The 10,150-nt window shown below is 38.8% G+C and overlaps 1 non-coding gene across 1 annotated transcript; it reads right to left on the bottom strand.

The window, feature by feature from the left end:
- Positions 1-4,613: 4,613 nt before the first annotated feature.
- On the bottom strand, positions 4,614-4,720 carry LOC116114575. Its single transcript, XR_004125573.1, has one exon. It is a non-coding gene; the product is annotated as a small nucleolar RNA R71 (small nucleolar RNA).
- Positions 4,721-10,150: the final 5,430 nt, after the last annotated feature.

The following is a 10,150-nucleotide window of genomic DNA, read 5'->3' as shown; positions in this document are numbered from 1 at the left end:
GCTTTGGATGACACTGATATACTAAAATGATCGAGTTCATTGCTCTGGATGACACTCTTTACTTTCTGGTTTACTGAAATGATCTTTCTAATATCTTATATACTGTAATGTTTATATACAATATGGTTGATTTCCTTATGGCTTCTTATTCTATTAAGCCAAGAAACTCTCTGCTGAATAATTAGATTGAGTTACAATTGGCAGATAGAAACTCTCTGTTGAATAATTAGATTGAGTTACAGTTGGTAGATATAGCTAGTTGTGGATATGATGAGAAGTGAAAGTTGATTGTTCTGTGGATTATTGCTTTGTCATGATTGATAATCCAAGGATTATACTATTTTATTTAGGCTTTTTGGCTGGATTTTAGATACTTTTTAGTTCGTTTATGCCTGAATAGCTACTTAATTCTATATATTTTATGTTTAAGGCCGAAACGTGCATTTTTAGCAAATAATGAGCGAATTGGAGTTTCTGGACCCAGAAGTAAGCGAATCTCAGAATTAGGGAAAGTTCTGAAGCAGAGTTGAAGCATTATGAAGTTTGTTCCTATAGGAAAGCATCGAAGATCAAACTTCAAGCAAGGAAGCAAGCGGAGGGCAATTCTAAAAATTCAGAATTTTCTAGGAAGGTTCGCCACGGCGAAGTTTATTCTTCGCCGCTGCGAAAGAAGCTTGGCACGATATTTACTTTAGTTCGTCGCCGTGGCAAAATTCTTTCTTCGCCGCAGCGAAGTCAGGGAAATTTTGTTTTCTCAAAAAACGCACATTTTTATTTTAGGAAAGGTTTTAGGTTTTTGACGGAACTATACAAGAAAAACCTTGCCATTTTGGTAGAGGTTCGTCTGCTTTTCGTTTGGTTTAGAGTAGCTTTTACATTTGGAGAGAAGATTTGAGCTTTAATCTTGTGGATTCTTCAACTAAGGGAGATCTCTACTCTTTTCTCTGTATTTCAATATGTTGATTACTGGGTTTATTGTTTTTCTTGTTGTTTGTGTTAATTTAGTTATGAACTAACCCATTTTGGGTTAGGGTTTTGATGTAATTCGGATTTCCATGGATTAATCAATTGATTATTGTTGCTTTTATATTATATTGCATAGATTGTGTGATTATTCCAATTTTTATTGATTTTACTTGTTGAACATGATGAGATTGAGAAATGAGTCATGTTGAATTTCTTGGATAATCACCATTGTTATTTTGAATGCTAGAGATAGATTTGAGAAACAATGAAATCAATCTAGGATTTCATTAGCTTAATGAACTTGGATTTGTTAATCTTCAATTTGTTGGGTGCGGAAGATTAATAGGGAAAAGTAGGAATTCATAGCCTGAGAAGGTATGTTTTACAACTTAGGGAATTCGGTTTACAATCCGTGCATGTGAGTGTAAAAGTAGCATAACCCATAGAATTAATCCATAGAGTCCGAATGAAGTCAAACCCTAACCGTTTGTTTTAATTGATATTACTCTTGTGTTAAATCTTGCTTTCATAATTTAGTTGTTTTTACATTTAGTAATTTTTGCTTTCAGTTAAGTTTTATATTCTCCCATAAATCCAAACAATTTTCGGTTTCTCCAACTTGAAAACAAATAGGAAATTCAGTGCTTAGCAACCAATCCTCCTGGGAACGATACTCACTCATCACTTTATTACTTTGTGCGACTAGTACACTTGCTATATTTGCATGTTGTAGTTACAACACATCAAGTTTTTGGCGCCGTTGCCAGGGATTGATTTTTGTGTTAACATTGAGTCTTTCTTGTGTTAGCTAGATTGGAGTTTATTTTTTGTTTTAATTGTGTGTTAGTTGAATTTTTGTTGTTCTTTTCTGTGAGCTTGCGATCACACTTTTTCTCTCTTTCTGTGTAGTTTATGTGAAAAGCAAGACATCAGCCAGTGGTTCCTGTTGATCCAAAGATTGAGAGAACCACTAGAAGACTTAACAGAGAGAGAAGAGAACGAGAGGCTATGTAACGCCCCGCTTGAGGTACGTTGTTATTGTTTCCTCTGTTGCCCTTAATCGAGTTGGTTTTGTTATTAATTGTTTGATTGAGTGTTGTGTTGATGTTTGCCCTGAAAATTGGATGAAAACAGAAGAAGTTCAGTCTGCCGTTCTTCGCCGGGGCGAAGAAGAAGCTTCGCCGCGGCGAAGATGTGTTGAAACCAAGGGGAACTCCCTGGAAAGTTTCGCCGCGGCGACAGAGGTTTCTTCGCCGTGGCGACGGGCCGAATAAAAGGTTGATTGAGTTTTAGATATTTTCTTCCTTAAGGACAATTTGACCTTTCTACCCCTAATTAGCAGGAAAAGTGGGGAGTTAATTGTAAGGATATTTCATGGAGAATAGGTTGAGATAGGGGTGAGTTTGTAATGAATCAAAGGATATGGATGGAATTCCCAAAGTAGAACAAGGGCAAAATGGGAATGAGTGTGTTAATATTTCATTAAAAGGAATTAGAATCAAAGAAACCCCTCATTTCTTCTTCTCAAACGTGACTCTCCATTCTTCTCCTCTCAACTTCTCTTTTCTTTTGATCAAGGTTTTCCAAGGGATTTTTGAAGGATTTTGGGGTAGAAAAGCAACCTAAGGCTTCCTAAGGTAAGGATTTCTTCTTAAGTTGTGTGATTTGGGAGTTTTAACCCATATTGAAGTTTGAGGGTTTTCATTCTTTTGGTTAAGATTTGAGGAGATATCAAGCTAAACAAGTGAAAGGAAGAATTTGTGAAGTCTCTCCTTAACAAGTAAGTAAAACCCAACCCAAGTTGAGATTTATGAATTTTCTTGATTAGGGTTTTGATAGAAATGATGTATGTATGTGATGTGCATGTAATATAGCATGTATGAAGGATTAAATAGAGATTTCTATGCTTTGTGATTGTTTATACCTTGCAAATTTGAGAAATGGGTTGTTGGTTTGGCAAGGTAGTTGAGATGGAATTTAAGGGGTATTATGTATTCCCTTTTTGGAAGTGTTTTCTATGGCAGGTTTTGTGACTTTGTGAAGGGGTTTTTCCCCATTTTGGATGGTTAAGAAAAGTTTTAGAATCATGGCTATGATAGAGTTTTGTAGTGCACATGAGTTGTTTGATGAAATGCCTAATAGAGGTTTGAGTGTGAGAAATGAACCTTAACTCTTGCAACATTGCATGTTGGCATCTCATAAGTGCATTGGTGAAGATGAACCATCCATAGGCACTAGTTGTACATGGAAAAGTGACCTAAGAAAGTGTAAGGAAATGGTTTATGCAATTACCCTATGAGTAGAGAGCTTAGTGGGTAAAATTACTCTAAGGGTAGAGAGCATTGAAAAATGCTACAATAGAATGAATTAGAAGAGTAGTATAGTTGGGATGATGCTTTGTGATCATCACCCGACCGTTATGGGAATCGGATTGATGCTTGGTGATCATCATCCGAATAGCCCTTAGAGTGATGGGTCGATGCTTTGTGATCGTCACCCGATGAGTAGTAGAGATGGGTAGATGCTTTGTGACCGCTACCCGGTTAGTGATAGATAAGTAGGTTGATGCTTTGTGATCATCATCCGACATTTAGTAGAAACGGGTTGATGCTTTGTGACCATCACCCGATAGTGACTAGAGACGGGTAAATGCTTGGTGATCGTTACCCAAAATTCATGAGGAACGGGTAGGCGCTAGGTGATCTCCACCCGATAGTTAGAAAGAACCGAGTTGGTGCTTTGTGATCCTCACTCGGTAGTCACTAAGAACGGGTTGGTACTGTGTGAATTCCACCCGATAGCCATAGAGAGTGAGATGGTGCTGTGTGAACGCCATCCGGCCGTACCTCCGGTAAGATGAGGCCATGATGTTATTAGAAACAGAAATAGAATCAGAGATAGCATAAGGAAAGAATTAAGAGTTATTCATACGGGGACAGACAGATAGAGAGTTTTACTTACTGAGCATTATTTTGTGCTCACCCCGTTATTTTCCTTTGTGGATGCAGGTTCTAGATGATGTTGCGGTCGGAGGGGCGTCGGCAAGCAATGAGGAATAGCTACACTGTTTCCCCTGTTTTGTCTTTTAAAATACATTTTTGTAAACAGTACTCTTTATGTATAAAAGACATATGAGTTTGTAATGAAAAGAAAACTTTGGGCCCAACTTTTATATTGTTATTATGCATGCATTGTACAGTTTTCAGTAGGTGTTACAGGCTATAGTTGAACCAGAGGCCATAGTTGAACCAGAGGCCATAGTTGTTGAGATGGCAGACAATAGGACATTGAGGGAATTCTCAGTTCCCTCAGTTGATGGCAGTGGGTCAAGTATTACTAGACCGGCAGTACAAGCCAACACTTTCGAAATAAAGCTAGCAATCATCCAAATGATCCAAAAGTCAGTACAGTTCAAGGGAGATTTGAAGGAAGATCCAAATCTGCACATTGCAAATTTCTTAGAGATTTGTGATACTTTCAAGGAAAACGGAGTGTCAGATGACGCCATCAGATTGAGACTATTCCCGTTTTCATTGAGGGATAAGGCAAAAGGATGGTTAATGGCACTACCATCAGGCACGATCACAACTTGGAACGAATTAGCACAGAAGTTCCTGACCAAATTCTTTCCTCCAGCAAAATCTGCGAAATTGAGAAATGATATCACATCTTTTCTACAGGAAGAGTCTGAATCATTATATGAGGCATGGGAAAGATACAAGGAATTATTGAAGAGGTGTCCACACCATGGGTTGCCAGTTTGGATGCAAGTCTAAACATTTTACAATGGATTGATGGTTAATGTGCAAACCATGGTGGATGCAGTATCGGGAGGAGCATTGCAAAATAAGACATCGGAAGAAGCTCATGAGTTGCTTGAAGTTTTAGCAAGTAACAACTATCAAAGACCTAATGAAAGGGTGCAGCAGAATAAATCTATGGGTCTTCATGAAGTTGATGCATACATGGCTATTTCAGCCCAACTTATAGCACTTCAAAAACAGTTAGAAAGTATGCAGGTAAATTCTATTGAAGCTCCTCAACTAATTTGTGAATTTTGTGCAGGTGGTTATATGAGCAGTGAGTGCCAAGTGGGGAACACGTTTGCTTTAACGTCTTCATCGTCAGAACAGGTTAACTACTTGGCAGGAAATCAAAGGCAACCGCACAATCCGTACTCCAACACATATAATCCAGGTTGGAGGAATCATCCGAACCTATCTTGGGGAAATCAGAATCAATAGAATCAGCAGAACAATCAATGGAACCAAAGAGCAATGCCAAACAACCAAGCAAGGGTGAACAATCAACCAGGAGAGCAAAGAGTGACAAAACTGGAGGACATGTTTGGAAAGTTTATGCAAGAGACCACAAGTTTCATGAATGAGACCAGGACAAATTTCAGAAACCAAGGAGCATCCATTCGAAACTTGGAAGTACAGATGGGTCAATTGGCTGATAAGCTAAATGAGAGACCATAGGGTTCCCTACCAAGCAACACGGTAACTAACCCACGTAAGCAAGTGAATGCAATAACTTTGATAAGTGGGACAGTTTTAGAAAAGGTGGAACAATCAGGGAAAGAAGGAAGCCCGCCAAAAGAAAAGGAAGATTCCGATGAAGAAGTAGACGAAGAAATAATTGTTGAAGAGAAACCAACCAGTTCTAGGGGAGATGAACCAAAGTGGGAAGAGAGGCAAAGGCAAAGGAAAGAGAAATTGCAATTCCCCGGGATACCACCAGAGTTGGCACATCACACACCTCCGGTGCCTTTCCCTTAGAGGCTCAGAAAAGAAAAACAGGATAAGTAGATCATTAAATTTCCTGAGGTATTTAAGAAACTACATGTTAATATTCCTTTCGCAGATGCCTTGTAGCAAATGCCGAGTTACGTGAAATTTCTCAAGGACATTCTGTCGAATAAAAGGAAGTTGGACGAAGAGGAAACAGTGATGCTCATGGAGGAATGCAGTGCCATTCTACAGAAGAAGTTGCCACCAAAACTTAAAGATCCAAGGAGTTTCACTATCCCTTGTGTTATAGGGAATATTACATTTGACAGGGTTTTGTGTGATCTGGGTGCAAGCATAAACCTTATGCCTTTTTCTATTTTCAAGAAATTTGGAATTGGTGAAGTGAAGCCGACAACCATATGCTTACAGCTTGTAGATAGATCCAGGAAGCATCCGAAGGGCATTGTTGAAGATGCACTGGTTAAGGTGGACAAATTTATTTTCCAGTAGATTTCTTTGTGTTGGATATGGAAGAAGATAAGGAGATTCCTCTCATCCTAGGACGACCATTTCTGGCTACCGGAAGAGCTTTAATTGATGTTCAAGAGGGGAATTTGATCATGAGGATACAAGATGAGGAAGTGACATTCAATGTCCTTGATTCTCTAAAAGTCTCACCGAAGCGAGAGTCATGTTTCAAAATTGACTCAGTGGGTCAATCAACAATTGAAACTTCCCAACTGAACGATCCTAATTCGTCAATTAAAGGATGCACAGTCAAGTCAAGACAATTCAAGGAGGAGGACCACAACCCAGAAATTGTTACACCATTCCGAGATGGACCACAACCGAGCATGTGTCTTCACAAGGGATGGATACCTCAACTCAAAAAGGGTGAGGGAAAGTCAAGAAAGCGGAAAGCTGTCGATGAGAATGTTCAAGCCATGAAAGGAATGACCAAGGAATGGAAATGGATGGCTAAGCTCTCAACAAAGGCCCCATGTGACAAAAATCATCAACAATTAAAGCTTCATTGCAAGGACAATGCTCGGGAGTTGATGTATTTGGATAGTCCGGAGTGACATAAGGACTTGAGAAAGTCGAGCTTCCGACTATAAACAAACGCTTCTTGGGAGGCAACCCAAGTGTTTTCATTTGTTTGTTATTTGTTTGTTGTTTTTAATTGACTTATGATTTAGAATGATTTTGATTTCGTGTGTTTTTGGGTGTTTCAGGTGAAATATCGAACTAAGGCGAAAAAGGAAAATTTTCCAGTTTTCACCATGGCAAATCATTTTCTTAGCCACGGCGAAGTACATTTTGCACAAAACGGAATCCGAAAAGTCCCAGACTTCGCTGTGGCGAAATTTGTTCTTCGTTGAGGCACCGTTCTCTCTGGAATTTTTCGCCGCGGCAAAAAATGTGTCTTCGCCACAGCAGAAAGGGTTTAGCAAAATTTAACTAAGGGAATTTCGCCGCGGCAAAACACTTTCTTTGTCGCAGCGCTGTAGGCTCTGGAAATTTTCGCAGCGACAAAGAATGTTTCTTCGCCGTGGCATCAACTGGGTTTAATTTTTCATTGAATGAAGAACTTCACCGCGACGAAAACTGCTTTTTATAAATAGTCACTTGCGACTCTTCATTTTCGCTAAAAATTTCAAAACACATCCGAGAGCAAAACTTTTCCACTTTCAATCTAGAGCTTCTCCAGTGAATTCCCATCACTTTTTCTCACTCTTTAACCCTCCCAAACACCAAAACAACTCATTTTAGCAAAGATTTTTGCGAAAAATTGAAGAAAATTTTGGAAACCCTTGGTTTTCAAAATTTGAGGATCTTGCAATCTAGGCCGCAATTGGTGAAATTGGTGGTGCTTTCAGCGTGAGAAGGGTAAGATTTCAAGCTCTCCAACATCTAAATTGCTAAATTTTGATTATTGTGCTTTAAGTTTGAATTATTGTTTGGATGAGTTGACTTGTGGAATTTTTGTGAAGTTTGTGCTTTGATTTTGATTAAACAAGTGTGGATCCTGATTTGTGTGGTGTTGAGGAGTTTGGGTTTTCAATTTTGGAGTGTTTTGTTGAGTTTGGACAAAGAGTGATTTTTGGGGGGCTAGGTGCAAAATTTTGAAACTTAGGTGTATTGTCAGGAGAGATTTGAATTGTTAGGTTGAATCCTTTGTTTGGGGGTGCATTTGGGTATTAACAGTCAAACCAAAAATGCCGCTCAAAGTACCTTCCAAGGGTAAAGGAAAAGGGAAGAAGGTGGACAATAGATTTGTTAATGACAAGGCTCGGCAACGATATGAAGGAGCAATCCAAAGGAAGGATAAGGGATTTATTGCTGAGTGTGGATTGACCACGAGCCATGCTATTAAGTGGAGTCGAGGGAGACGTTGGGAGTTATTTATGAGTGAACCCGCACATGCGGCCGTAGAGCTGATAATGAGAGAGTTTTATGCCAACCTCCCTGAGTGTGATCCTGGTCATGTGTTTGTAAGGGGTACTGATGTGCCATTTGATGCGAAGGTCATCAATGACTTTTATAACCTGCCTCAAATTGACCGGGATGAGTATTAGGAATTTAGGAAGACACAGTTTTAGGATGACATGATACTTAAGGTCATAGTAAAACCGGATACCCCTTGGGAGGTTTCGAAGAAGGGAAAGAAGAGCATTAAGGGAACTAATTTGATACCAATGGCTAGGTTGTGGTAGTACTTTGTGTGTGCGAGAATGATGCCGGAGACGCACTATGGTACAGTGACTTATGAGAAAGCATTGTTGCTTTATTCCATTGCCACAGGAAAGAGAATTAATGTGGGAAATATTATCATGACAAGTATAAAGAATGCAGCCCAACCAGGGCAAAGCAGTTTCCCCTTCCCACATGCACCAGTCCTCGACACCAACTACTACAACAAGCATCTTGACCGTCCACCCAGTGAAGGACCTAGATCCGGGACAAAACGACAGAAAACCATACAAGGCACTGCCACATCATCCAATTCCACAGCCACAATAAAGGAGCTGATGCAGTAGATGTTGGTTAAGATGAAACGGATGGAATGACTTCAAGGTTGGCTGGCAGAGCAGACCCGGATGATATATAATTTGCAATAGAGCTGCTGCATCAAGTTCGACATTGATACTTCGAACTCCCAATGGGAACACTGGGATTCAGAGGAATGGATAGGCTCCGACACAGAAGATGACGACACCGAAAGAGAGGAAAAGGTCGAAGAATAAAACCTAAGCACCTGTTTTCTAGTTTATTTTTTCTTTGTTTTAGTTGTTATTGTCTTTTATAATTGAACTAATTTTTCTTTTTGTTTGGATTATTTAATTTTTGTTTAAACTTCCTAGTAGGTTGTAAGGGCGAGATTAGGATTGTAATATTTTCATATTAATCAGTGAAATTTTCTAACACAGTGGACACCACAGAATTTCAATTGTTTTACAGATTATGGTGATGAGAAAGCCAAGGAACGGGTGTGAATGTTGTTGAGCAAAAATCCGACTTCAAGGATTAATCAAGGAACTATCTCGTACCTTTGTAAATTATGTTTTTCTATTCCTAAATTGTGCATATTGTGACATTGGGGACAATGTCATCTTTAGTTTGGGGGTAGGAAAAATTTGAACAATTTTTTATTTGTGTTTAGTTGTTTTCATGTTTTGTTGTGTATGCCAATGATGAATTACATAAGTCTATGATGAGAACAAATTATTGGGATTTTATTGTTGAAAAATTTTAAGCATTGCTTCAAGTTTATGTTGGTTGACTGAATTCTGCTTGAGGTTTGTTGAGTGGTGCAACCACCATTTTCATTATTTCGGCATGCTTAGATTCATTTTATGTGGTTAGGTGAAGTCTTGATAATGTTGGTGGACTCTAGAACCTAGTTGAGAAGTACTTGAGGCGAAATTCTAAGAATAGACATTATTGAGGAAGTGATTTAGGCAATTTTTTCGAAACGTTTGAGCCTTTCCAGCCGACCATGAATTTTATCCCTAGTTACCCATTTGAGCCTTATGAAATCATCGTTGTTCTATCTTTCTTGTGCAACCAATAATGCCCAAACCTTTCACCCTAAACACGTCCGCAACCTTTAAGAGAATTCTAAACCTAATGCGAACACAAAGAGATTGGAGAGTTGTGTGAATGAACTAAAAGAATAGTTTGGGGGTTGTGAGAAGGACAAGAAGAATAAGAGGGGTAATTAACCTTAAATTGATTATTATTGTTGTTTTAAAAAAAAAAAAAATTGAAATTCAAAAGCAAAAATAAGAAATGCACATGTTTAAGGGTTATAAAATGGTTGACTTCTTGAGTGGTGGTTGAGAAAGAAAGTGGAAGTTGATGTAAGTCTAAGTGTTTGCTTAAAGGAAACCGAGTTCTCTTGCTTAGTTTATCCTTTGCTTTTCTTTGAAGCCCACGAACCGAATCTA

Source organism: Pistacia vera, unplaced genomic scaffold (genome assembly GCF_008641045.1).
Source record: "Pistacia vera cultivar Batoury unplaced genomic scaffold, PisVer_v2 Contig713, whole genome shotgun sequence".
In the NCBI taxonomy this organism is placed as follows: domain Eukaryota; kingdom Viridiplantae; phylum Streptophyta; class Magnoliopsida; order Sapindales; family Anacardiaceae; genus Pistacia; species Pistacia vera.
Note: the sequence above shows the minus strand (reverse complement) of the source record. Positions and strands in the feature narration are given on the sequence as shown.